Source organism: Hetaerina americana, unplaced genomic scaffold, assembly GCF_022747635.1.
Source record: "Hetaerina americana unplaced genomic scaffold, ioHetAmer1.1.p SCAF_5, whole genome shotgun sequence".
NCBI lineage: Eukaryota > Metazoa > Arthropoda > Insecta > Odonata > Calopterygidae > Hetaerina > Hetaerina americana.
Genome location: NW_027287095.1, coordinates 18,096,992 through 18,121,989, shown reverse-complemented (window position 1 = coordinate 18,121,989; position 24,998 = coordinate 18,096,992). Strand labels below are relative to the sequence as shown.

The window sequence follows — 24,998 nt, the reverse complement described above, 5'->3', positions numbered from 1 at the left end:
TTCTAGTCGGTGGACAAAGGGCACGTGAGAGCATAAAGGTCTCTAGGCTCTCAATTTCAGACCATTGTGCTCTTACATCTACTTGTACTTGCACTGTATGTATGGACATTCCGTTCTTCGTATCATGCATTGGAATGTTCAGAAACTTCATGCTCGGTTTTTGAAGCGATGACTTTGGAGGACCAAGTGTAAGAATTTCAGAAAAAAGGTCCCACTTCTAATCTTCTTTCAAAACATATTAATGAGAAGAATGTCAATTGACTGAGAGTGAAAAGGTCCCAGACACGCGTTTTCACGTAATCCAGAGCCAAAGAAGAATATTACTCCCTGATTTCCATACCAGATTTTCAAAACCGGGTTGGGAACCAGAGCGCACACCCTCCCCGATGCCTTCTCTCACTTAAGGGTCTCCAGGTGCGGCAAACACCTATGAGGATCTCAGGCCAAATGGTATGGCCGTACGCCGACAGTAAATCCATAGACTCTTCGGAAGCACCCCTTTATTCCTTGGGGTTATTTTTGGGTTAAGTCTCTCCGCATTTTTAATCGCCTCTTACGACAGGCAGGGATACTGCGGGAGAATTCTCAATCCCCCTACCCGCATGAGGGAAGGAGGATTGAGACCAGTCTAAGAGATGATAGAGTCACCGCGAAAGAGGAATCGAATGCAACCCAAGGATATCCCAGTGCACTGCACAGTCCGTCGGATGGGATGCGGTTGACTCATCGCACTTCCGAGGCGGGATAGACAATGTTGCTTCGCCTGTGCCTAAACCCTCCCTCCCCCCTTTCCTCTGACCCTCCATCCAACCCACCCTCCCCGTAATGTACAAGTTGCTATGCCTTTATGTAAGTAACTCAAAGAAAACTAAGGAAATACTCAGGTTCATAATGGCTACTGAGGAATATTAGCGGCCGACAGATTATTTTTAACGAGTTCCTGATTAAATTTTCCTTACTACAATTTATCGCCAATTTAATTGGATCTTGCAAATTATTTTCCGGGTCGCAAGGCATTAGCATCATCATTGACTTGCATGTGTATTACGGCATGTATTTTTATAGTCGTGGACCAACAATGAGACCCAAGTCTGGATTCACTCAATGGTCAAACGATGGCTCGTTTAATGACGCGTGCGCATTTCTGGAGGAGCACGCAATTGCATTGCTGGCTGGTAGTCTTGGCGGAAACTTTCCGTACACTCGGCACTCAAGCTTTCGGCAAGGACGGGAACGGTTAACTACTGGACTCCAGTTCGCTCCAATACAATGCCCTGCGAAGATACGCGAAATGTACCCTTACAGAATTGAAATGGGCTAGCTATACCCTCCGCCTCATTTTCCAGCGTCCCAATTCGATTTCACTCTCTTTTGTGCGAAGTCTCCCACTCAGTAACCCCCTTAACCTCCCCCGCCTTCCCCCCAAAGTCCCCTCTTACCTGCCGACGGGCATTTAGTCTCGCCAGTTTCCAATGAGAGCCAGAATGAGCCAGGCGTTCAAAGCGGATGGACTCTTGGTTATCCCTGACTGCGTGTAACCCGCGAGGGCATTACGTCAAGCCACTCTGGAGAGGACTTAGCGATTGAAATCACGGGCAGCTCTACATCATTGGTAAGTGGCGATTTTATAAAAGCCCATGTGCAAACATGCAGTACTAGATTAGGCTTCTTCATAAACGTGCTCAGTGTGTAAAGTTTCTAATTGTCAGGTTTCGTTCATCTAGATCTTAGGGCCACTTTCCAAAATTGACGGTTGCATGTTGGTAAGTATGTAGACAGCCTACAAAAAGTATTTTGGAATGTGCTTTCCCTTGCTGGCATCCATATATCCATACACGGAGCAAAGGGTTGACGTACGTGGTAAATCTGGTCTTTAGATTGGGTTAATTGTCGTTGGTTATTGCCCTGGGGGAATGCGTTAATGATGGCCCCGTAATTGTCATCCCTGGGGATCGGAATGGTGCGTTTGGGTAACGTATTGGCTTCCCACCCAGAGGGTCCTAGTTTGAGTCCTAGAGACCGCAGGTATTTTTCAGTGGTTCCTCGAAACCTACAATGAAGGTGCTTTGTGGAGAGCACTTTTAGTGAGTGCACCGTCCGTCGTTGGGGACGTTAAACTGCGAACCCCTTGGCGCCTTTCGTTAAGAGTTGACTCTTGCCGACTTGAGGTTTCTTTCCACCCTTTCTCCTTCATCCCTATTGGCGCTGATATCCTCTGCTTTTGGTCACCTCCCCTTAAATTACAGATATTGTCGAACCGAGGCAATACTGAGGTTGCAATCACGGCCGCGGTAGTTTCTAATTCTTGTGCACACACATCGAAATTTCGATTTACGACGTCCAAATATAGGTCATTTTAAAAACTCCACAATTTATAATCTGATTACCTCCTAGTCTACCGTTCGCCTGGCATGTGATACGAAAATGGGAGGGCCTGCAGATTCGATCGCGTGTTTAGTTGATAAAAATTCAACCTGAATTTTGTAGTTCATTCCTTCGTACGCGACGGTGGCACCCTAATTAGTATCGCGCTCTCCCCGCCCAGGCTCAGAGGCTGTGCGCTCAAATCTAGCGTCGGGTTTGGGAGCGACTGGAATGTATGTCCCAGGAATCCTTAAAAGGATAACTAAGACCCGTCCAGGTGAGTTGAAGTTAGGTGAAATTAGCCACCAAATCATTAATTTTTTCAGTCTTAAAATATACTCTGTTGAAATGCTTTCTCTGCAGATACGCTTCGGATTAGGTCACTCCTATACAGAGACATGTCAAGCATCCCTCGTCATATCCTCTTTGACCCATTGCAGGAAAACCACATGAAAAAATGTCCCACTGCAGCCTAGAGGAGAAAATATGGGTAAAATCTTATAAAATTAGTTTTTTTTTGGCTCTATTATGACAATATGCCAATTATTTTCACTCTCTTCCCAAGTATAAGTACGATGATGGCTTATTTATATTTTTGTCCAAGTATGTAGCAATGGTGTAAATGTTGACACTGTAATAGAGCCGAGAATAAAAGATTACTCTGCATTTCTCACAAGACTTTACATTTGCGAGCCCTAGTTTTAAACGCAGGGTCATAATCTTTGGGTACCTTAAGATGATGCCTGGGTGTTGTAATTAGATGCAGCAAATAAGTGTTTTGTAGGAAATACATCACAATCTCCTTACATTCAAACATAAATTTGCATGTGATCAAGCCTGATATGAATATGTTGAAGGGGAGAATATTAGTCAAGACAGCCGACTGTAGGAATATAATGGGGACATTGGGTGGATTGAAGGCAGGTAGAAGAATGTTAAACGGAAGGATCTATTGCAGTTTGTGGTGTCGGGTATTCTTTTTTGACAAGGTTGAAAAGAGAAGTGGCTGTATTTTAGTGTCTTTCCAATACCAACTTTAAACCTTCATTTAACGATGAACTAATATATTATTTAAAAATTAGTTTTATTATTCAGTAATATTAGTTAAAAGTATGTTTTATATACCTATTATTGTAAAGTATTTTACCTAATTAAAAAATCACTCCACAGTGAAAACTTGCACCTTATATAATATGGCACCTTTTTTTGGCAGTGGCAAAAGATTTTGCGAGACCGCTTCTCAAATATGTAGTATGTGCCAAATCAAGTAAGTTTGTGTAATTTTTTTGTATTAATATGTTTAGAAAATTAATCAGTTTAAGACACCTAAGATGCAATTATAGATTCAAATTAGCTTGTTATTGAAAGTTCAGTAGCCAATTTTGAAAGCATCACATCTTTGGAACAACAATGCAAAAATTAACCAAAGAAGCCCAATTTGTAATAATCCCAATGATGCAGGGTTGTTGTCTTATTATTCATTGAGAAAATTCATTTTTCAAATCTCTTCATTAAATTAATATAATCTTATGATAGAAATTATGCATTTATTAAATATTAAAATTAATTATTATAAATTAGAAAGTATTCAATTATTTATCCCAGAAGGCGAGGTAGCCAAGGGATGAGATGGTTCAGTTTTACTCTGAAGGGCCCAGCCTGATTCCTGGTGACTTTGGAAAATTTCCCCCTTATTGTAATTCTATTATTTTTATGGTGATCAATATGCAAACCACAGGCAGCCCAAGGAAATGAACTGCCTCATCTTCGTGCCTTAATTTTAGCATGTTGACCTAATTAGCCAAACACCTTTGCAACTGGGTGCGAGGTATTTAGTCAAACTTTCTTAATCCCACATGTTTTTGGCCTTTGTTAGGTAAGCTCCACTCTTATATTTATTAAAATCAATCCTTGAGCTGATCACTGTGGTTAGTCTTGTTTAATCGTTTGGCGAGTTCATATTCTCGAATGTTTCAAATTTTGACTTTAGGTATCATGGATTTTTACAAAACCATAGTGCATACTAAGCTTATGTTGGCAAGGATGCTATTTTCCTTTAGGCTATCCAACGACAATAATAAACTTGTAGGTTGGCTTTGATAAACCTCACTTGGTAATAAGCTAAATTTTGTGACATTCACTGAGCAACAGGATAATAATGGGGGCCAGTTCCTTTCCTTGTGCCACTTTGTGGTTTCCCAGGAAGAACTGGTTCCCAAAAATCTCACAGCATGGATGAAAGGCAGAGGGTCTCAAAGAGGCATCACCCTGAATCAAATCCAGGCCCCCTGGGCAGGAAACCAACACACTACCCATTGGACCACCACACCCCCTGTTTAGTATGTGTAATATATTTTTAAATGGGTCAAGTTTAACCAAATTAAAATAATTTCAGTAAAATCAGAATTAGCTTTAATTCCTCACCTTAATTTAAAAATAGTATGTTTACCCACTGTTAATGTTATCTCAAGAACTTGATCAATTTCTGAGGAAGATGAGTAAATCATTATGAAAGCTAATGAAAATATACATTACTGTAAATAATGTGAAAGTGTCATACTAAATTTACTCTTATCATTCCTTCAGCTTTGTATTGAAACATTTCACTAAGAATTACCTTTTGCAAGATGGATTGATTATTAATGTCAATATTTGCCTTGCTCTTTCTTATGGCATGCATTTTGACAAAATGTCAATAGAAAAATAAATTATTCACTAAAGGTTACTCAACTAAGAAAATTTTCAACACTTTCATTTTAGGTGAAACTATGAAAGTCTCACCATACTAATGTACTACCTTTTCAAAAAGACAAAGGTCCCTGCATTCAATCGTGCAATATTGCAAGAGGATATTAATTTCAATCTCAAAAAGAAGTAATAATTTATGCATCATTACCAAGGTTTTAAGTCTACATATTTGATAAACTGGTGCATGGAATATTGATGTTAATAATCTGCAGTTTTAAACTGCACACTTTGATGTACACTTTTTGGTTCCTGCATAAGTCTCTAGATGCATTAAAACTTGTTTCATTTTAATTTTTTTCCAAGGGATTCATATGGAAAAGTGTTCTGGGGATCATCTCTATACATGTTGTACGAAGTTATCTCCAACCATATAGGCCCTTATTCAAAATATTTAAATTTTTTACCATTCCTTCTATGCAATACGAGATATGTAATATGGAAAAATTTGCCATGCCTCTCTTGAATAATATCCATATCTTTCATGCAAATAGCAATATTCACTCGTATTCGACTAGAAATCATAACATCCATATAAGTTATCAAAAATCAGCAATTTCATATACTGTAAGTCACCAATGGCTGTAATCATTTATAACACAATATCAAGCACATTGAAAATTATGATAATTTATGTGGTTTCAAATTGAAACTCGGGAAATTAGTTCTCATGGAATGTTATTTTTCATTGAATAAATTAAGTAACAAATAATTGTAATACTTATCTTTCCATATTGTAATACTTAGCATTTCCAGGTTCTCCATCCACGTTGGTTGTCTTCATTGATGACAGTTTCACTGACCACCTTCCGAAGTCTTCAGGTCCAAGGTATTTTTCGAAGCCTTTTTAAGCATGCTCATAGTGCCAAAATGTGTGTTGTAAATTTCTTTGTTTGAAGACTGATACTTACATGATATGTATGGTCTGTGGACAGTAAAAATGTTGTTTGGGATTTCACCAGATGGTTAAAAATTTCTCCCATGAATGATGTTCTTCGGTGATGGAGATATTCTTGATGTTTACTCGTGGTTTTCCTCCTGTGAGGTCCATTAGGTCACTTCTGTCAAAGCTGTGATGCTTACTGGGTGTCAGGTTTTTCCACCACCCAAGCCAGCATTCTCCCTTCTATGACACACATGGAATTATTTTCCAGTCAATATGCCCAGTAATCATTCCAAATTTCTTCAAATTAGACCCAAAAACTTCTCCTCCCTCCCCTTCCATACTGCAAAATCATTGTTTTAATTTCATTCCCATTTATTTTTTTTCCCATCTCCATACACTTTCATAAGCTTCCAATATATGCTTATTTACTGGCATTAGCAACTGTTTTAAGTGAAGATGTAACAACACAATTTGTTCAAATAGGTGTTACTTTCCTCTGTTAAAGGATATTAAGCAAGGATGATGTCATGTTTGATGACTGGCAAGACACTTCCTTGTTTGCCCTCACTGTTTACTGTTTTCCCACCTCTCTTGCCTTGGACTCACCCAGCACACTCCTCTTCTGCTTTCATTCTGCACTTATTCTCAGATCCCAATCTTCTTCATTCCTTGGTTCATACTTGGTCACCTCTTTGGGATATATTGCTCACATGGGCAGATGAGAGAGTGTGGAAGGGGAGGCAAGAGCTCCTTTAGAAAAAAAATTATGAAACCATCAATGAGTCTGTAGAAACATGTTGTGAACATAATAATCAGCCCAGGTGATTTTTTATTCAAATAAACATATTTGATACAGTTAGGTATAAGTTGTTCCATGTTCCATTGTACCTCATCTCCTATTTCTTGATTAAAAAGAGATTCAGATGTTATTTAAACTTAATGTTATAATTTCCATATCTTTATGACATTATTTAAATATATTTGGAAATCTTTGAAACAAGAATGTTTTAAATAATTCATTTGATCAACATGCACAAACCTATATAATGCATTTTAGTTTCAAATTTCTTGCATGGTATTTATGAGTAATGATCTGAAGTTATTCATTTCAGTAAGCCATTCTTTACCATCGCTTTATCCCAGGCATATTCATCTAGAGGTTTTCTACCCATTAGATTTAGAAATATGAATAAAATGTTAAAATTGAGTGAAGTAGCAGCAAATTGAAAAATTTCCAATAAATCTTCATGGATGAATTTAATCTGTTTCGCAAAAATACCATTTGTATGGCATTTATTTCCATTTAAATTAAAGCTTAAGCATTTTAATCAATATCTCTGATATTTCAACGAGTTTAGTTTAGTTTTCCAATTTTTTTTTTTAATTTTTGAAGGGGAAGATATCTTTCAATCTTTAAACTGTAAATATTTCTTTAGTCCTTTTGAACACACAGGTATTTATTATTTCGCCTAAATCATCCTAAAAGTAGTTTCAAAAAACCACATTCAACTTAAAACTTGTAATCGCATATTCTTTTCCCGCAGGTCTTCCCTTGGATGCTTATGCTAGGTGAGAAGAGCAGCTTCCTTGTGAATCGAGGTTGATCGGCAAGCTTTCTCAGCAAAGGAAATAAGGAAAGACTGTGTATATTTCCTTGCTGGTGCAAAGTTGGACAGTGCCGCCAGCATCTAAAGAAGTGCACTTCATGTGGAACTACTCCACCAACAACTTTGTGGATAGTGGATATGATGGTATTTCGGTAAAATGTTTTGGTTAACAATGGATATTTGGAATTCTGATGTAATTTCTAAGACATATTTATCCCAACAAATGTATTTATGAATAATAAAGATGAAAGAGACAATAATAAATTATGTATAATTTTTACATCTCCCTCTTAGTGTACCTTTTGAATGACAAATTTTGCCTCAATATGCTGCTTAATAATTAAAAAGAGAAATACAGGAATTTATCTCAAAAATAAAATCTTTTTTCTTAGGTTTTTAAAACACCAAAATTATGCTGAATTAAATTGTTAACTAGAGTACAGAGAACTGTGACTGAATGTCTACTAATAATTGCCAAAAAAATAATGGCAGTCTGAATGCACAAATACACCCTCTGCAATACATTTTGCAATGCGGATTATACTATTTGTTATGAATCAAAACCGCATTATAACTAAATAAACCTGAAAGGAACGTCGATATTTACCGCAAATATCTATTCGTAACAAATTGTTATCGAATTGATTGTTTAATGTATTAACTGTAAAATACATTTCAATTATCAGCATTAAATAGTTATGTAGCTTCACTATATGTGAATTCTATATTTGTGTAGCATAATTAAAATATGAAAAGATGCCTTAATCCGTGCGTCAGTAACCCTTTGTGCACTCTGAATAATTGTTCTTTGGTTATTAAGGTGTAATTCATTAATTACAATAAACATATGAGCTACATTTGCTCGTACAAGGTCAAATATTACGTCATGCACCCAACTGAGCGAATTCCAAAAATTAAGAGTTAATTGGTGTATTATATGCGAAAAATCATTCTATCGAATGTTTTCCATGAACCGGCTCACGCTTCAAAAGAGTAGCTCCATCGGCGGCCAACCGCTCACGACTCGTCTAGGAGTACTATGAGGCCCAAAATGAGATGCTAAGCCTCCACGAGAAAGTGGTATATTCAAGTCTCGAGTCCACTCAGCGAAAATATTCCAAGTCCAGAGCCCCACGCCAGGCGAGAGAGGCGTCGAGGCAGGCAGATGCCTTGGATTCGTCGGGTGAGAGACCCTTGCTGAGTTCGAGTTGATTTTGAGAAAAAAAACGGCCAAGTTCGTAGTTTTGCAGAACAAATTCTGGTTTTGAACCCTTCATGTATAAGCAACCCGGTAGCCTGAGGGATAAGCTGCCGAATGCGGAGGCGAGTCTGTAGACTGTGTTACATCAGTTCTCTTTTGCAGCCGAAATTTTTTTTTTGCAAAATATTTTCGATTCGCTAATATGCACAAAATTGTCACCAGAGATTTTGACGGTAGGTTCAGGATGCCGCGGGAGATCAGGAAAACAATTAAATATTGAATATTATTGTGAGAAGGGCTGCGATTTTTTCCAGCCGGGCGGCGGGGCCCCGGAAAAAATGGCAGCCCTTTTTACAAAAGTATTCAATATTTAATTGTTTTCCTGATCTCCCGCGGCATCCTGAACCTACCGTTAAAATCTCTGATGACACTTTACTGACAATTAGTGAGCAAAAAGTAATTAACGGATTAGTGTAGTATCCAACCAATAGATGGCGCATACCGACACTATTTGAAACCTTCTCAAATACCAGTACATCCTAGTACATCCTTTTCCCACTAGAGACACCAATGTGTAATTTCGAAATTCAATATTTATATGGCCATACAGAGTGCATCGTGTATTTCATGTTTGGCTTTATGGTGCCCCGTTCCCAGATTCGTTCGCATTGGGGGCACGGTTAATATAAAATATGACGCACCCTTACGATTACTTAGAGCACATTCTTAGGGAATGCGCTGGAACTTAGTGATGTATTTCACTATCAGCGAGTTTAATATTTGATGACGCTCAAATTGAAAATAGGGCCGCAACCCTATTTGGTTGCAATATCTCCTAGTTCATATTCCGTAATTTTTTTTCAATGTACTCGGCCAGTTGTGAGGTATGGAAGAATACCGTTTGATCCAAAACACTCCAATATTAATTTATAGTAATATTGTTTGAAAATTCCTCAAATACTTGATCTCAACAAAGTTTTAATGGTGCAGTTGGGCTATGCAATTATTTTCACTGCACTGGTTGCAACTTTCACATTCCCTTCATTACTGCAGCCACAGTAGTTAATACTTTAATTATACATAAGAATCACAAATGCAAAAATATATTCAAAACCTTTATTAATTTATAAATTACATAAAACAAAAGTGTCAACTATAAGTCTCGTTTCTTCTTAAACAATGCAGCAAACAGAACTGTTTCTGAAGACTCCTTGGGTTGGACAAATCCTATGTCTCTCACATTTCAGGGATAATCTTACCGCATCTCCAACTAAATGTATTTAACTTACATCCAAATTCTAATTAAGTGCATTTAAAAATGTTCTCAGAATATTTTGTCTTAACCAAATGTTGAAGGAATAATTTACTCTCCAACACCATGATGAGTAAAAACTAATAATTATGCTTTCCTTTTAACCAGAAAATTAAGTTTACAAGCAACTGTCAATACTCATTAAATGAAGAACACAATGTATATTTCCACTGTCCTTTATTTATGTACAGCTAGTTTTAAAACTAAGGTGTCATCATCAGGTACAAATTAATCAAGTCGCGGTCCATTTATATACCATTCATAATGAAGCGGGGGGAAGGAGGGGAAAAAAGTGGGGTTGCGATTGGCGGTGATGGCAGGAGGGAGAAGGGCGTTAAGCATCAGGAAAGGTGATTGGTGGATTCACATTGAGAAAGGGAGGTTTTTTCGGTCTTTCTGTGAAGGCAAGGGATACTTCCAGGATTGGGGAGAGGTATTGAAACAATAAATCCCTAACCAAATGACCCTTTCTTAAATTCTATGCGATTTCCAGCTCCTCCCATTTGTCCATCCTCATTCCTTTGTCCATCTGGTGTACGAGTTCCGGGTTGAGATCACTCTCTTGATTTTCTTCCCATAGAAGCTTAGCAAACTAAGATTGCTTTAGGTAACAATTTCTTAGAGAGTTATTTTTTATGTTCCTCCGCCTGTGTTTTTAATGATCTCCCCATTTGGCTTATGTACATAGCATTACAGTCCTTACAAGTCAACTTATTAATGCCGCTTTTGTTTTCCTATTTTGTTTTTTGTAGTATTCAAGAATGATTTACGTTATTCTTATCGTAAAAGGCTTTTCGAAACTTTTCTCTGGGAAAGACCTTAGCTACTTTTCGTGAATTCAATCCATAATAAGGGAGCTAACACCATTGCCAATCTTTTCCTCCCACATTTACTGGATGAAACAAAAGATTGCTTGCTTTAAAGGAACGTTTCTTTGTGGCATTTTCAATTAAATTTTATTTGTAGCTATTTTCATTGCTAAATCTTTAATCGTTTAAAGTTCTTGCACAAGGTTATTTTTGGAAAGAGGAAGGCCAACAGACTGTTTAGTAGGAAATGAAAAGTGGAATGCTTATGCGATATGTGATGGCGGGAGTTGAAGGGGATGATGTGGTCTGTGGTGGTACTTTTCCGGAATAACGGGGACCCCATTGCTAATCCTTCCACTTGTTTGAAGTATTAATTGTTTAATTGGCTATAATGTTGCTCAATAGTGACATGAACTCATCGAGGAAAGGAACTTATTACCACTTTTTCCGCCACTATCAATCCCTACCAATCACCTTCTACATATGAGGAAGTGAATAAGGCTCTTTGGGTTTCATGGGTCTTATATTCCTATTTCTAGGACCACTCACTAACAGATTCTTCACAATGGTTACTTTATTGCATTAAACTCATTGGACTTTGTTTACCATTTTTCCAGGCTGAATAATTTAACACATCGAATCACATTTCACTTTAATCAGCTGAAATTCACATGCTCAACCGCAGACACCTACCTACCTTTCTGTGCATTTGGTGTACCGGTTGAAGTTGGTTTCTGGCAGTTAAAACTAATGGCTGCCAGTTAAATATTTTTTTTTATATATTACATTACTCCACAAATGGGTAGGAAGTCTTTATTTACATGTTTTATGTTAACGATTGGGATATATCAAATACGGATATATCTATTAGTTTAATTCAATAAAAATCAACCCACGCCATGAAAAACCCCGATTACTTTGATGCTATGCACCATTCACAAATATTCACAGTAATCAACCTCAATTTTATTTTGTTAGTGATGGCCGAGTTCTCTCGACACTAAGCCAGACAGAGTATTAAATTTACAAGCAATATTTAATCATGGTTTGCAACCCCTTCTCACACAGGTCGCATCAGATCGGCGACCCTTTCAAGGCTACGAATCCAAAGTAATACGTCATTACAATAAACTATGTTACTGAAGCTGTCATTGTTAGGCAAAGAGTGTTCGTTGCAGGAGGGATTTCGAAGGTCGTGACATAGGGGCCCAGAGGATATTTAAATTTTCCATCGTTTCAACGCCCCCGAACTCCTTTTAATCCTCAAATTCTACGATCTTTAACCAACTTGTTAATTTAGCAGTCTTTACATACGTACCAGCACCCCGATTAATGCAATGAAAATTGATCACAACGCCATTTACTTAAAATGGCGAGTCTGTATGACTTTTTGAAAAATTTGGCGAAAATAAGGAACAACAAAACAATTGGTTATTATGTTTGAATCGAATGACCCAAACTAAAACTAATTTTAACGAACAGGAAGCTACGTGATGTTTTAAGGTGTTAAAAACTATAATTACAACCGTTTGATACCTTTGTTAATTACTCCTGCCAGTTCAGAGTGGTGCTTATACCCCACACCCTTACCTTTTTCTTCATCCGCGATTCTTTCTTCAGTCGCTGTTCCTCAACAGCTAGTTCTCCTAAGACGGACAAAACAATCATCCACCAAAATCTCCACTGAAAAAAAATACCAGTCAATCGACCGCTTCTTAATTGTTGGAAGTATATAGCAGAGGACAGTGTTCCAACCATTTCAATTGTATTTGACATGGTTAAATAAATAGCAGTCTAGTATTAGTATTATAGAAATTCTGTTTTATCGAGATGTTTTTTAAGTAAAAATAATACAGTAATTTTTTCAGTTACCATTAAGACAAAGTCATAATTGTCGAACTTTTCGTTACGGTAGACCAAGCTTATGACTCTTAAGCACAAAGTCATAATTGTCGAACTTTTCGTTACGGTAGACCAAGCTTATGACTCTTAAGCACAAAGTCATAATTGTCGAACTTTTCGTTACGGTAGACCAAGCTTATGACTCTTAAGCACATTTTTGGATCTGGGGAACTTCTTGCTGGCTTTGCCCAGTGATAAGCTTCGTGAAGAGAGTTTCATGCTGCAATCCGATGGTTGCACGAGTGAAAGGAAAGCAATCCAACCATTGAAGCGGCCAGAATGTTCCCTTTCCGCGTCGGAAGCTCACAGAGAGTACCATACTACGAGGAAAGTAGAGACATGCTTCATAGGTAGATAAACGCATTTATTTTGGCAAAATAAATCCATCAGTTCCCCTATTCCCTGAAAATCTACGTAAATACATAATGATTCAATTAAATATGGAGCGATATAAAAAAAGGAAAATTGTGAAGTTAATAACATAATTAAAGATATGCGCACAATATACAATTTTGTGTGAAAAACCGTTGAGGGAGTTCAGACAGGAAAACTTAAAAACCCGCAGAGGAAATCGCCCACGAAGGAGGATGTGACCAACCTGTGACAACTCTAAGATAATTAAAGAATTAAATTTAATGCATACATGAAAGTAACGATATAATCGTTGGAGTGGCCCTCGAATTCTCGACAATAGGGAAAAACGTTCATATTAACAGAGAATAACCGGTCGTTACTTTCATTTGGTGTAATAGAGAGTGGTTATCCGTAGTACATTTCCAGGCAACGATGCGTTCTTTAACTATGATGCTAGACGACAGATGTCTGAAATATATATACATTCGCTGCTTTCATTGCTGCAATTCAATTTTATTGATGCTGTTTAATTCCTGAAATGTTTAACAGTTCGACAGTTTATCTAAGGGCTGACCTTCGGTCTGTTTCGCGACACCCCGTTCGCAGCTCTTATATTATTATTAATGATTGGAGACAGGGTGGGTATCAAGTGTCGAAAGCTTTCTATCACGATTGCTGAAGAGAATACACAGTTGTCCAGCGCGCCAAGTCTGCTCCTATACATGTTTATTTATACAGTCTGATATGCTATTTTCCCAGATTATGACAAGGGCTGTTCTTAATGACTGCAGGCAAAATGCACAAAAGATGGCAAGAGGGTAGGTATAAACGGCCCTATTTCCGATCCGCTTTCTATAAATTTATATACTTTCTATCTATTTATATATGCTGCTTTCTATATATTTATAATCGGCTTTCTATAAAATTCCTTTACGTTCATGTCTCCGTAAGACTATTCTCTGCAGTCCTATGTACCCCACCAACGACAAGGAATTTCGTAGAGCAGATACCTGTACATGTACTCTCTGCAACACCAGCTTTCAGGCGGATTCATTACAAGCGGTAATAATCAGATTGCACCAGAGCGTTTTCAGAGGCATGCCACGAAAAATAGGTGTACTTGTGGGCAGTATCAATCTATCTGCGTTTTATCTCTTACGGGTAATTTTTTTAAATAGAAAATAGCTTATCCAGGTATGTAACCGAGCAGGTGTACAATGATGACTGGATGCATACATGTTTTTACATCACGGGTCCCTCCTACATGCAAGTTGCCTACAGGATAAAGATTAATTAATTAAGATTTAAAGATTATGTTATTTACACTCGATAATGAAGAAATAACGAGTATAATATAAAAAATTATATTCCACAGCACGGATTATGTAAAATTTCTCGTCCTACATATGAAAATGGTACCATTAGTAATGGTTAAGTATATCAGTCTTATTCCATTAGCTTTCAAATTGCAACCACCACGTTTCCATCGGCAGGCAAATCGCCTCTTCTTGAGGTGGATTGTTTTGAATGCTACACTGAAATTAAATCACAGGTTTGTGGGACAGTAGCAAGGGAGGTATGCATCATCGATTAAGAATAATGAACGTCAACAGATACTGTTGTGGAATGTCACACAAAGTTCTCATTTTGGGTTTCAGTATGAGTATATAACAGAGAGATCAACTATTTGAGGTAGTGTATACAATGCAATTCATTCATTTAGTATAGAATTATGCATGGCTTTGTCAATACATGTTTTACACCTCATATCAATAAAAAAACATTATGCAAAATATCAAAACAATATGAAACATACAAATACATACAATTTACAATTTTTTTGGGATAAACACATTTCAATCATACATTTAATATGGTAGGCATTAGAAAATCATCTACACTATAGAATGATTTACATAAAAGTAGTTTTTTCACGGCACACTTGAATTTAAAGGAACTTTTGATATTTCTAATATAAGCAGGCAATTTATTGTGTATAAGTATTCCCTGATGATCTATCCCTTTAATCGTTTCATTTACTCTGTGCTGACTTGCATGGAATGTATTTTGGCTTCTCGTATTATGACTATGAAGGTCACAATTTTTAGTAACATGTCTTGATTTTTGTTAATTCAAGACACGGTTTCAAGAATGTACCTCGTTCATTAACTGAATGGGACTATGGTTATTAAAGGGCATCATTAATGGACGTTTTCCTTCTGAAGCCAAATTGATGATCGTCAATGACAGATGAAAAATTGAAAAAGGAAATCATTCTCAGATACATGACCTTCTCCAAATTTTTGGAGAAACTTGAAAGTAAGGAATTTGGTCTATAATTCTCATTGTTCTCCTTCTCTCCTTTTTTAAACAAAGCTTTAATTTTTGCAATTTTAAATTTGGAGGGGAATAGACCAGCACTTAGGGAAAGATTACAAATTGCAGTCAGTGGTTCAGCAATAAAGGTGGCACAACTTTTTGTAACAGCATCAGGTACCCACTAACACAGGTACTTTTAAAATGGTCATCAATTCATCCTCTATATACCTAGAACCTGTTACTAAAAATGAAATATTGTATTTAATCAATCAGTTAAATAATAAATATTCATGTGGCCCTGATGGTATGACTGTTTGGGAGTTGGATTGACACTTACTTTGGCAAAGTAATCATTGAAAATGTCTAAAATATTTTGGACACTTGTTATTGTTGTGCCATTATAACATATTTTAGATATTGTATTGCTACTAATTTTATTTTTCCCTGTTTTCTGTTTCACTACTTTCCAGATAGTCTTAGATTAATTAGATGTTATCAATGAGCTGGTATGCAGCTTTTTTGCTAGAGTAATAGTAGTTCTCAAAATTTTACAATAACTTTTGTAGTATTTTATTAACTCTGGATCATTAGAATCAATGCATTGCTTAAACAATGCTCTTTTTCTATCACAAGAAATAATTATTCCTCTTGTTAACCAAGGACTATTTTCAGGTTTACTTTTATGATGCTTTTCTTAAGGGGAAATGCTAAATCATGGCAATAAGTAATGATATTGATAAAGCTGTCAACTTTAGTATCAAGGTCAGTAGGGTAATTAATATCCTCCCATGTTACTTTTGACAATAATGTATTAAAATATTGAAGACTATAAGGATCATATGTTCTTTTATAAATAATTTCTGCATTTAACTTTTTATCGTTTCCATCGTCATATGATAGGGATAAGAGAATTGTTTTGTGATAAGAAAGTCCTGTACAAATAACTTCAGAGGTCTTTTCATAAAAGTCATTCCCAATAATAAATTGATCAAGACATGAGTTGATCCTTGATAACCATCAATGAGGGACATTCGGCTCCTAAAAACCACCCACGTGAAAAATGGAGGTAGATAGTGTCTCTTGCATACTCACAACGGTCGTTCGTTACCCAGCCTTTGGCGACAACACTTCCCCAAAGAAAAGAGATTTGCTAAGAAAAAATATGAACGTAGGGCCCTGCATGAGAATACAATGCTGGATTACTGGCTGGGACTAAAACACTTTCTCAATTATTCAACCAGTGGAGTCCTTAAGTTATGCATCGGATGGCAGCAGTTCTCTTGTTCGGTTATTGAAGATTCATCTCCACGGATGACCAGAATTCTTATCCGCAGAGGAAAGCACTCATAATTTATAAACTTAGTGACGAGAAAAGGAAAGAAATTGTAATGCAGCATTATCTGGTTAATGGAAAAGCAGAATTGTTAATCCTGGGTAAACTAAATACTCTGGATCAGGGCTTTTAGGAAGAGAGGAATACGGGTAAAGAAAGCGATCCTAGGGTTGGCAATCTGGAGGAGATTCTCAAGTTCACATGGAAGAGTAAATGGGAATGCCAGGCGAAGTACGGCGACCATGAAGTAGCATTCCAGGACTCCCGTGGTTGCAAAAAGAAGATATTTACCTCGCGCGTGTAGGGATTGTCAACTTTTCATAGCTAGACTGATGTCTCCTCCTGAAATCGGTCGAAGAAAAGTTCGATGTGTGAAAGCAGAGACTTTGACTATAATGATGCTTTTTGGTAAACAATTGTAGTGATATGAGCTTTGATAGCCCAGTAGCTCATGTGAATATTTTCAACCTCCAAAAAGTAAATGGGGTCTTTCTTTTTGGTCCGTTCACGATTTAAAGTCGCACGTTGTTCACTTTAATAGTGCATAATGCTGTTTATGATACGAGTACCCATTACTTTGAACAAATCAACACTTTGACACCACATGAAAACGGAGGAGATAAATGACAAGCAATGTTTATTGGACGTGTGTTATGTTGTCGGTTCGAAAGAAAAATCTATCATGTAACTCCTTTGTTTTCCGCGGAAATACTAAAATGGGCTCTTCTATCAATATAATTCCGAGAGAAATTTTGCGAAATGCAACATTCAGAAGGAATGAGAAGGAAGAAATGAGAGAAGGAGAGAGAAAGATTGCACGAGTTTCCTTTTGCTGACTCAAAGAGGTATCGCGCACAGCTCGTTGGAACCCATTGTCCGGCATTCGTCAAAAGGTTAGAACGAAGGCCGATGGCCGATCCATCACGTCCCTCCTGCAGAAACTGCAGAGAGGTACGTCCTACTGATGCCATGTTCCAGAAGTCCATTAAAAAAGGAATTCGCTGCCTTCGGAAAGATTCAGTCGAAGGAACGTGAAGAAGGATGATCGATAATGGAACAGAAGGAAAGAAAGCGACGAGATGATTCAATATAACAAAATATTAAGCACAATCCACATGTACATAATACTTTCTTATAAATACCTATAAAATTAATATAATTCTAGAATTAATTTCATATTAATAAAACATTTCATGCCTGCTTATTGCTACGTTACACAAGGATAAGTGTGCCTAACTCGGTGTATGCTATCTCCAAATTAATGTCATACCCAAATCACTTTAAATTTCCTGCCTAATTTCATCGCTTAGAGTCACTTTAATTCACCCCCCATTTTTCTTAGTGCATTCGTTGCGTCCCTTAAGCCCCATCGGGGGCCCTACCGCGAGGGTGGAGGCCTTGTCTCGAGCTAAGGAGGCTTCTACACACTGAACCTGGAACGTTAGGGGGGGGCAGGGGGAAGGAGAGGAGACGAATCCCTACCTTGGTTGCGTATGCAAGATCCAACGGCGGCATATCGTTCTCCAACGACGGTCCCTCGGTGCACGCACACATCACAAACACAAGCACTGTGCACTATCAAACGCACCATAATGACCATGCACTGCACACCACTTACCCTAACACCAAAGTCATGCACAATCGCTGGGGTCATCGTGGCGGATTCCTCCCTCTTCACAGGAACTGGGAGGCTCCGTGTATGTAGGTGTGGTGATTACATGTTCTTTGGGTAGCGTAATGACATGCCTTGCATTTTGAGTGTTGATGCTGGGGTATAGGATGTTCATCGGATGAAAGATTTAGATTAACAAGATAGAAGCACATTTCACACAATAACAGACGAATCTTAGTTTACCTAGGATAATCCGCTGACGAATTAACGGTTATTCTTGTCTGTCATTTAAATTCCATTGAATGAGAAGATAAGTGAACTTAATAATTACGAAGACGATCTCGACGTACGTACAATAGCTTCCATGAACGTAGCACTGGAATTTTATGATGAAAATGCAACTGTCTGATTGATAAGAGAACTGCAAGTGACTTCGTGTAGGGCAACTTGAATTTTGTCAGCTGAAACTAATGGTGATTGGCAGCTGATATTTGTGCCCGAGATACAAGGAGGATGGAATTCGTCGACACCAGCAGATGGAGTGGGGCAGAGGCGCTGTATTCAAGTAGAAACATGTCCGTCACGTCCCATAGGGAAATAATTAGCAGAATGTCGTGAATTTATGAGTAAAGGCAACCAACAATACCGCAGTTGAATGCGACAGTGAAGAAACAAAAGAAGGTGGCTGAAAATTGTGCAGCAATGAGGCGAACAGTTGAAATATTACATTTGCCGATATTATCTTTAGATTCGAAAAATTCGAGCAGCACTATGAAAGCTCATGAAATAGAAGATTGTTGCATATGTATCCATTCGCAGGTAATTCTGCAAAGGACAATGTTTGGAAAATCGGAGAAAATACTATTCTGGAGGGAATACAGCGACTGGAAAAATGAGCCAGAAATGGAAGTATTGGTAACACGAGTTTAAGATAAAGGAAATATCCAACATGGATAATTCAATGCGATACATGGTTGATGTTTTCTCAGAATGCCTGGAAGGAAGCAGCACGCCGAGGAGGTCTGTTGGAAAACTTACTTAAGAGCAATTGGAGACGACAGGAGTGGAACATTTACACACAATTATCTCTAAATATTTAGCGTAATGCAGGTGCTCACCTTTATGATGGATGGAAAACCGTAATCATTCAAAACATGGAATTCTGTCAAGTCAGACCGGCAAGAATCGTCCCTTCAAGACGCAGCGTTATGCGGGAAGAAGGTTAAAATATAACTAATCCATGAACTGGCGAGAATGTATGAAAAGAAAGATTGCTGAAATTGCTTGCGAAGAAACCGTGGAACGTGTACCAGAAGGTCCATATGACGCCCCATAGCAATTGCAGAGAACAATAAAACCGTAAAGAAATGCAATGCCAGAAACCACATCGCGTAGAATTTACGTCAAAGGTAGCTACAGAAAAACAATATGGACTTTTTTTGGAAGGAGATCAGTGAAGACAATTTCACATCCTAACTGTGGTAACAATTATTTCAGATCCCATTATGTTTTCTCGGAAGTTTTGGTGACGCCATTTTTGGATAAACAAAAATTTCCCGATAAGGAAAGGGCTACTTACCAGGGAATAATTTTAAGTATCGCAAAAGGATGAGATAATTGAAGATGGGGGATTTTTAGAAATCAAATCCGAAGCCGTAAAAAAAATATGAAAAAGTGAAATTAAATGAGATTGATGGCACAGTGTAAAAATATAAACGCCCTTGAAAGAAGAACATTTCTGTGAGCACATTTATTCGATTCAAACAGGGCCAATTTTGTCTTCAAGCGTTGCAACTCAGCAAAAGCGAGCGAGGCGGACAGCTGGGCGGAGGCTGGGAAGGGCCGGGCGATCCGATAACGCGAGGAATGACTCGGGGGTGAGGGAAGAACGATTGCGGGGGATGAGGTAAGCTCCAGGCGAGAGAGAGAGACTGCATGAAAGGGGAGAGGGTGACGTCCTAATTCTAACCATGACGACCGTAGCGAACCACTTCAGTTATTTAAAAGGAAGATTATCCTGACGTGATGATGCATTTGGCACAAGTCATGTCCCGTCAGAATGCTATTGCGATATAAAAGAGCGAATAGTGAATTTGGGGAATGAAATGAGCGAAAGAAGAGAAATTATAATAACACCATGTGGGGGAATCAAGACGGCGATAATTCAAAATTAATCCAACACCGGCCCTTGAGCTAGATAGCTAGATCGCCGCTGATTAACAAATAGAAAAACAATGGACTAAGACCCACGAGATAGGGAGGCAAATGGACGGTTAATCGGATGAGAAATTCTTTAGACAAACCTTCCGAGAAAGGTTTGCCTATGGACTTGTAGAAACCACAAAAACTGCCCCATCCACGACGACATATTTCGGACGGAACACTGCGTCCACTCCAATGTGTAGGCCGACTAGACCAGGGATGAGTGGCAGAGGGTGGTAGCTGACTATGCTAGCTAGTCAAATGGCGAAGGAATCCGGCATTCGCAAGACATGCGGGGACGAGCAGACGCCTCAACTTGAGAATTATAATTTAACCGAGAACCAGCAAAACAAACTGTGGCCCAAATTTGATAAATGGCGATGTGATTATTCACAATATGCAATTCAATAAGCGTACGCGGTGTTAACACGGCCATTTCTGGCGAAATCGACAGAAGTTGTATAAAATTTAAACTGGCAATTTTTAATTGAAAAAAGAATACATCCAAACAATGGTTGATGGAAAGAGAAAATATAAAAGAGTACCAAAACACGTGCGACAGATTAATTTAGCAATTCTGAAAGAAAAAAACCCTAGGTTGTGACGAATGTAAAACAGGAGGAGGTGCAGTGTGCCAGTAATGTGTTACTCCTGAAACAGAAGAAATAGCATTTGAAATAACAAAAACTAAAGATTTTTCGAATATTCTAATATTTTCAATTGACTTGCAGAAATCATTAAAGCATTAGATCCGTCCGACACCGAAATTTTTCCAAGAGTCCTTACAGCGAGTGAAGTTTAACGCGGAATGCAATTACATGATGTTATTTCGAAAAATTCATTCAGATGGAGCAAAGGGGTAAGAAATATGGAAATCGCTCGTTTCTTAATGGAACTAAAAATATAACTACCTCCGTGAAGCGTTAATTGTCATGAACACGTGGTTGGGCGAACATTGCTCTTCTCTATTCATAATTCGGGAATGAAATGGAGGTAACTAAAATAACTTACATCTTCCTCGACGGATGAAGGCCCCTCCTCGTACGCTGATGCGATGTAAACGACGACCCTGTACTTCAAATCTTACGAACTGATACGGACGGCTTCCTGTACAGACCAAATGTAAGAGGCAAAAGAACGTCGAGTCCCGTTCGCCTTTAAATTCGGAAGAGCTAGGAAAAGAGGGTGGGCGGGAGGGGATGAAGGAGAAGGGAGGGCGAGTGAACAACTAAAGGGATGAATTGTGTGGGGGAAGAACATTTGAGGGAGGAGGAGGCCAACTAGGCTTGAGGCGAGAGCCACGCATGGTAGAAGGAGGAAAAGAGTGGGCAACCGAACGCAAAGAGGGAAGGGAGTGAAGAAAGGATGAGGGAGAAGAAGGAAGGAGTGTCAACGAAATGCACCGAAGTTAGTGGCGAGACTGCTGGTCGCGGTGAGTGTGCCCATAGACCTGGAGGGAGGGAAGGGAGGGGGGTGAAGGCGATAACTGTTGGTTGCTCCGAAAAGGCCGTCACAAGAGTCAAATGGGCGCCGCGGAAGAAGAGAGCAACCACTCGTGCACTCCCTCCGGCCCATCCCACAGGCCATATCACGGCCTCCAAGTCACCCCACGAGGGCATAGCTTTGAGGTGACTCCGAACTCGCCGCGCGTTCGAATACCCTCGGCCCGTTCCATTTTCGACGCGGCCAACATTCCTAATAATCTTCATTTGCTTCATATCGTTCCTTTGAAGGCCTAGTTATGGATTTTGCATAATAGATGAGAATTAGAAGACCTAAACAAATCCCAAACTTAAAGGAAGTCCGATAGGGTAATTCTGAACTAAACAGGACAAGTCAGAAATAAAGCGTGGGCTAAAAGAAGTTAAAAGTTGTTTGCTAGTCTTTCTGTAAGGAACAGGGCAAGGGGAGAGGGTGGGCGCGAGGGGGTGAAAGAGGGAAGAGGGCGAGATTTTGAAAGAGCGGGAAGATAGTTTCGGAGAAGGACGAAGGTAGTAGAACCTAGATGGGGTTGGATTTGGACGAGAATGGGGTGACAGGACATGGATGAGTGCTCAAGGGAAGGGGTACTGCATTTCCCATAAGCAAGGCAGGCAGCGGCGAGGCGACCGACTGGGGCTTCGAGCGGCTTGGAAAGACGAAGTGTTTGGGAGGGGGTGAAGTTCGAAGCCGAGGAAGAAAAATCTAATCGAAATACCCTTGTAGAGGATCAAGACGGCACCGTAAAATGACAACGCGTAGTGCACTCCCACCCTCTGGCTCTTGCCACAAGCGAGGGTACCCTCCCCACTCTGCTCAATTACGGTGCGGCCTGCGGTCACTCCGAACTCGTAGTAGCGCGTTGGAATTTCCACGAATACCCCGCCCGTTCAAATTTCGATGCAGCCAATGTTTCCAAAAATCTATATTCATATAAGATCGTTCTTTGTAACTCATACGAATGGATTTTGAATTAAAATACGAAAAATTTCAAGCTCTTAAGAAATACTTGGAACACATCATTGTAGGAAATCCGATTAACTAATTCCGACAGGGTATTAATTACAGGGTACTATGTTTAGCTAGATCTACTTTTTCTGATGTTTTAATTATTTAATTAAAAACTTAAATCTAAAACATGGATTCGTATCAAAAAATTTATCTGATATATATACATGTCCTGAGCACTTCGCATGCTGCGTCGACACTTCCTTACCTCTGAACGGAGTCCAAAGATCCTCAGAGTAAATCAGCTTGCATCGAAAATTCTCTTTGCAACCCTCTCTCTCTCTTCCTTCAGCTTTCGTAGATATTTGCTTGAATTAACATCGAGTAATGGAACAAAAGGTGTGTGAATGGTGCACCACGCGTCTCACGACCTAAAGTGAAGTTTAAGACGAGAAGCACATTTCATTTTGGGAACACTCAAAGGCCTAATTGATTCCAGAAATTGTAGACTGCACGGTGCATTGCATATCCTCCGTTTGCGTTTGATAACCGAAAATCTATGCCCCGAGAGAAGTATAGTAGGATGAGTATGTTAAAAAACGGCACGGCTCACATACACATCAGTCATTGAGCACCAAACACGAGCACACACATTTATTAAAGGGAAGCGACATGTAGATTTGAGACTTAACTTCGGTTTAAAGAAGAAGATCTCGCTAATAAGCATACACGGAATGTACGCCGAATATTATTATGTGGGCGTATACGGGTTTACCTAATTTTTAACTGCAAACTATTTGAGTACATGTTTCATGTCTAGCTAGCGCCATAATATTTTCCATCATTTTCCTCGAGGAGGTGGTTTTTCCAATTTTTTACCAAAAAAATTAAATGTGTTCATAAATATTTCTTCGTGCTTATCGGATTGAATTCCGAGATAAGAATTCTGTTGGTATGTTAATACTTCTCCATCATGTGAATATCTACATATACTCGTACAAGGTATCTGTAAGATAAGCGCCAGGGTATATGGCAGAGTCTGATTATACACAATATTATATGGCACTTTGCCGATTAAGGTAGGTTTTGGATGAATACAGCAATGCAATCATACAAAATTTATTTATTTTCATCGCCGATACTAAATGCACAAACTGAAATGAAGGACTACAGTAGGTCTCTCTCAAATTTCGCATGCATCCTTTTCTCTTTATTCCGTCAACATTCCTATCCTATTCCCTCCCCTTCCACGTTTGCATATTATTCTCCACCCTATAACAACGCCTTCAACACCGTAATACCCACCAATATGCCCTCCATCCATTTTTCCTGCCTTCCTATGATTTCTTCCAACAAACCCCTCTCCTCCCTACCTTGCCAAGCCATTAACCGTTTGTATTCCCATTCATGTCCACTTTATCCTTCTCCACAGTCACATGCCGAAGCCTCCAGTCTATACCATTCATTTCGCCTCAAAAACCATTTTTCGCGACCTACATAATTACTCATTATATCAATCAATGCTTCAACAAGCCTTTTATTAACATCCCTGCTCAACGTCCCTTACATCACTTCTTTCCTTTTCTAAACACGCCTGTGCCTAACCAATGCTTCGTCTTTTGCCCCTGGTACGTGGCCCATATTGGTCCAAAAAACTTTAGAGACGGGTAAACTGTTCAACCGGCTCTAGTCAATGAACTCCTACATAAACAACTAATTTAGACTATCTCTTTCACTCGATGGCGACGAGTGACACTGACAGCGGGTATATTTGTTTCAAGTGAGACGGGAAAATGAAGGGCTGGATTCACTTCGCGAAGCAGCGGAAAGGTATATGCATATCAGGAGTCTTCATCTGTTCGAGACCCTAAAATTCTGAGGAAAACATTTTAGCGATGCGTATGATAGTACAATTCTTATTCGAG

The 24,998-nt window shown here is 38.8% G+C and overlaps 1 long non-coding RNA gene across 1 annotated transcript; it reads left to right on the top strand.

The window, feature by feature from the left end:
• The first annotated feature begins 1,484 nt into the window (after positions 1–1,484).
• On the top strand, positions 1,485–7,812 carry LOC139694414 (uncharacterized). The gene is made up of 3 exons (XR_011702132.1): positions 1,485–1,612; positions 5,857–5,938; positions 7,540–7,812. It is a non-coding gene; the product is annotated as an uncharacterized lncRNA (long non-coding RNA).
• Positions 7,813–24,998: the final 17,186 nt, after the last annotated feature.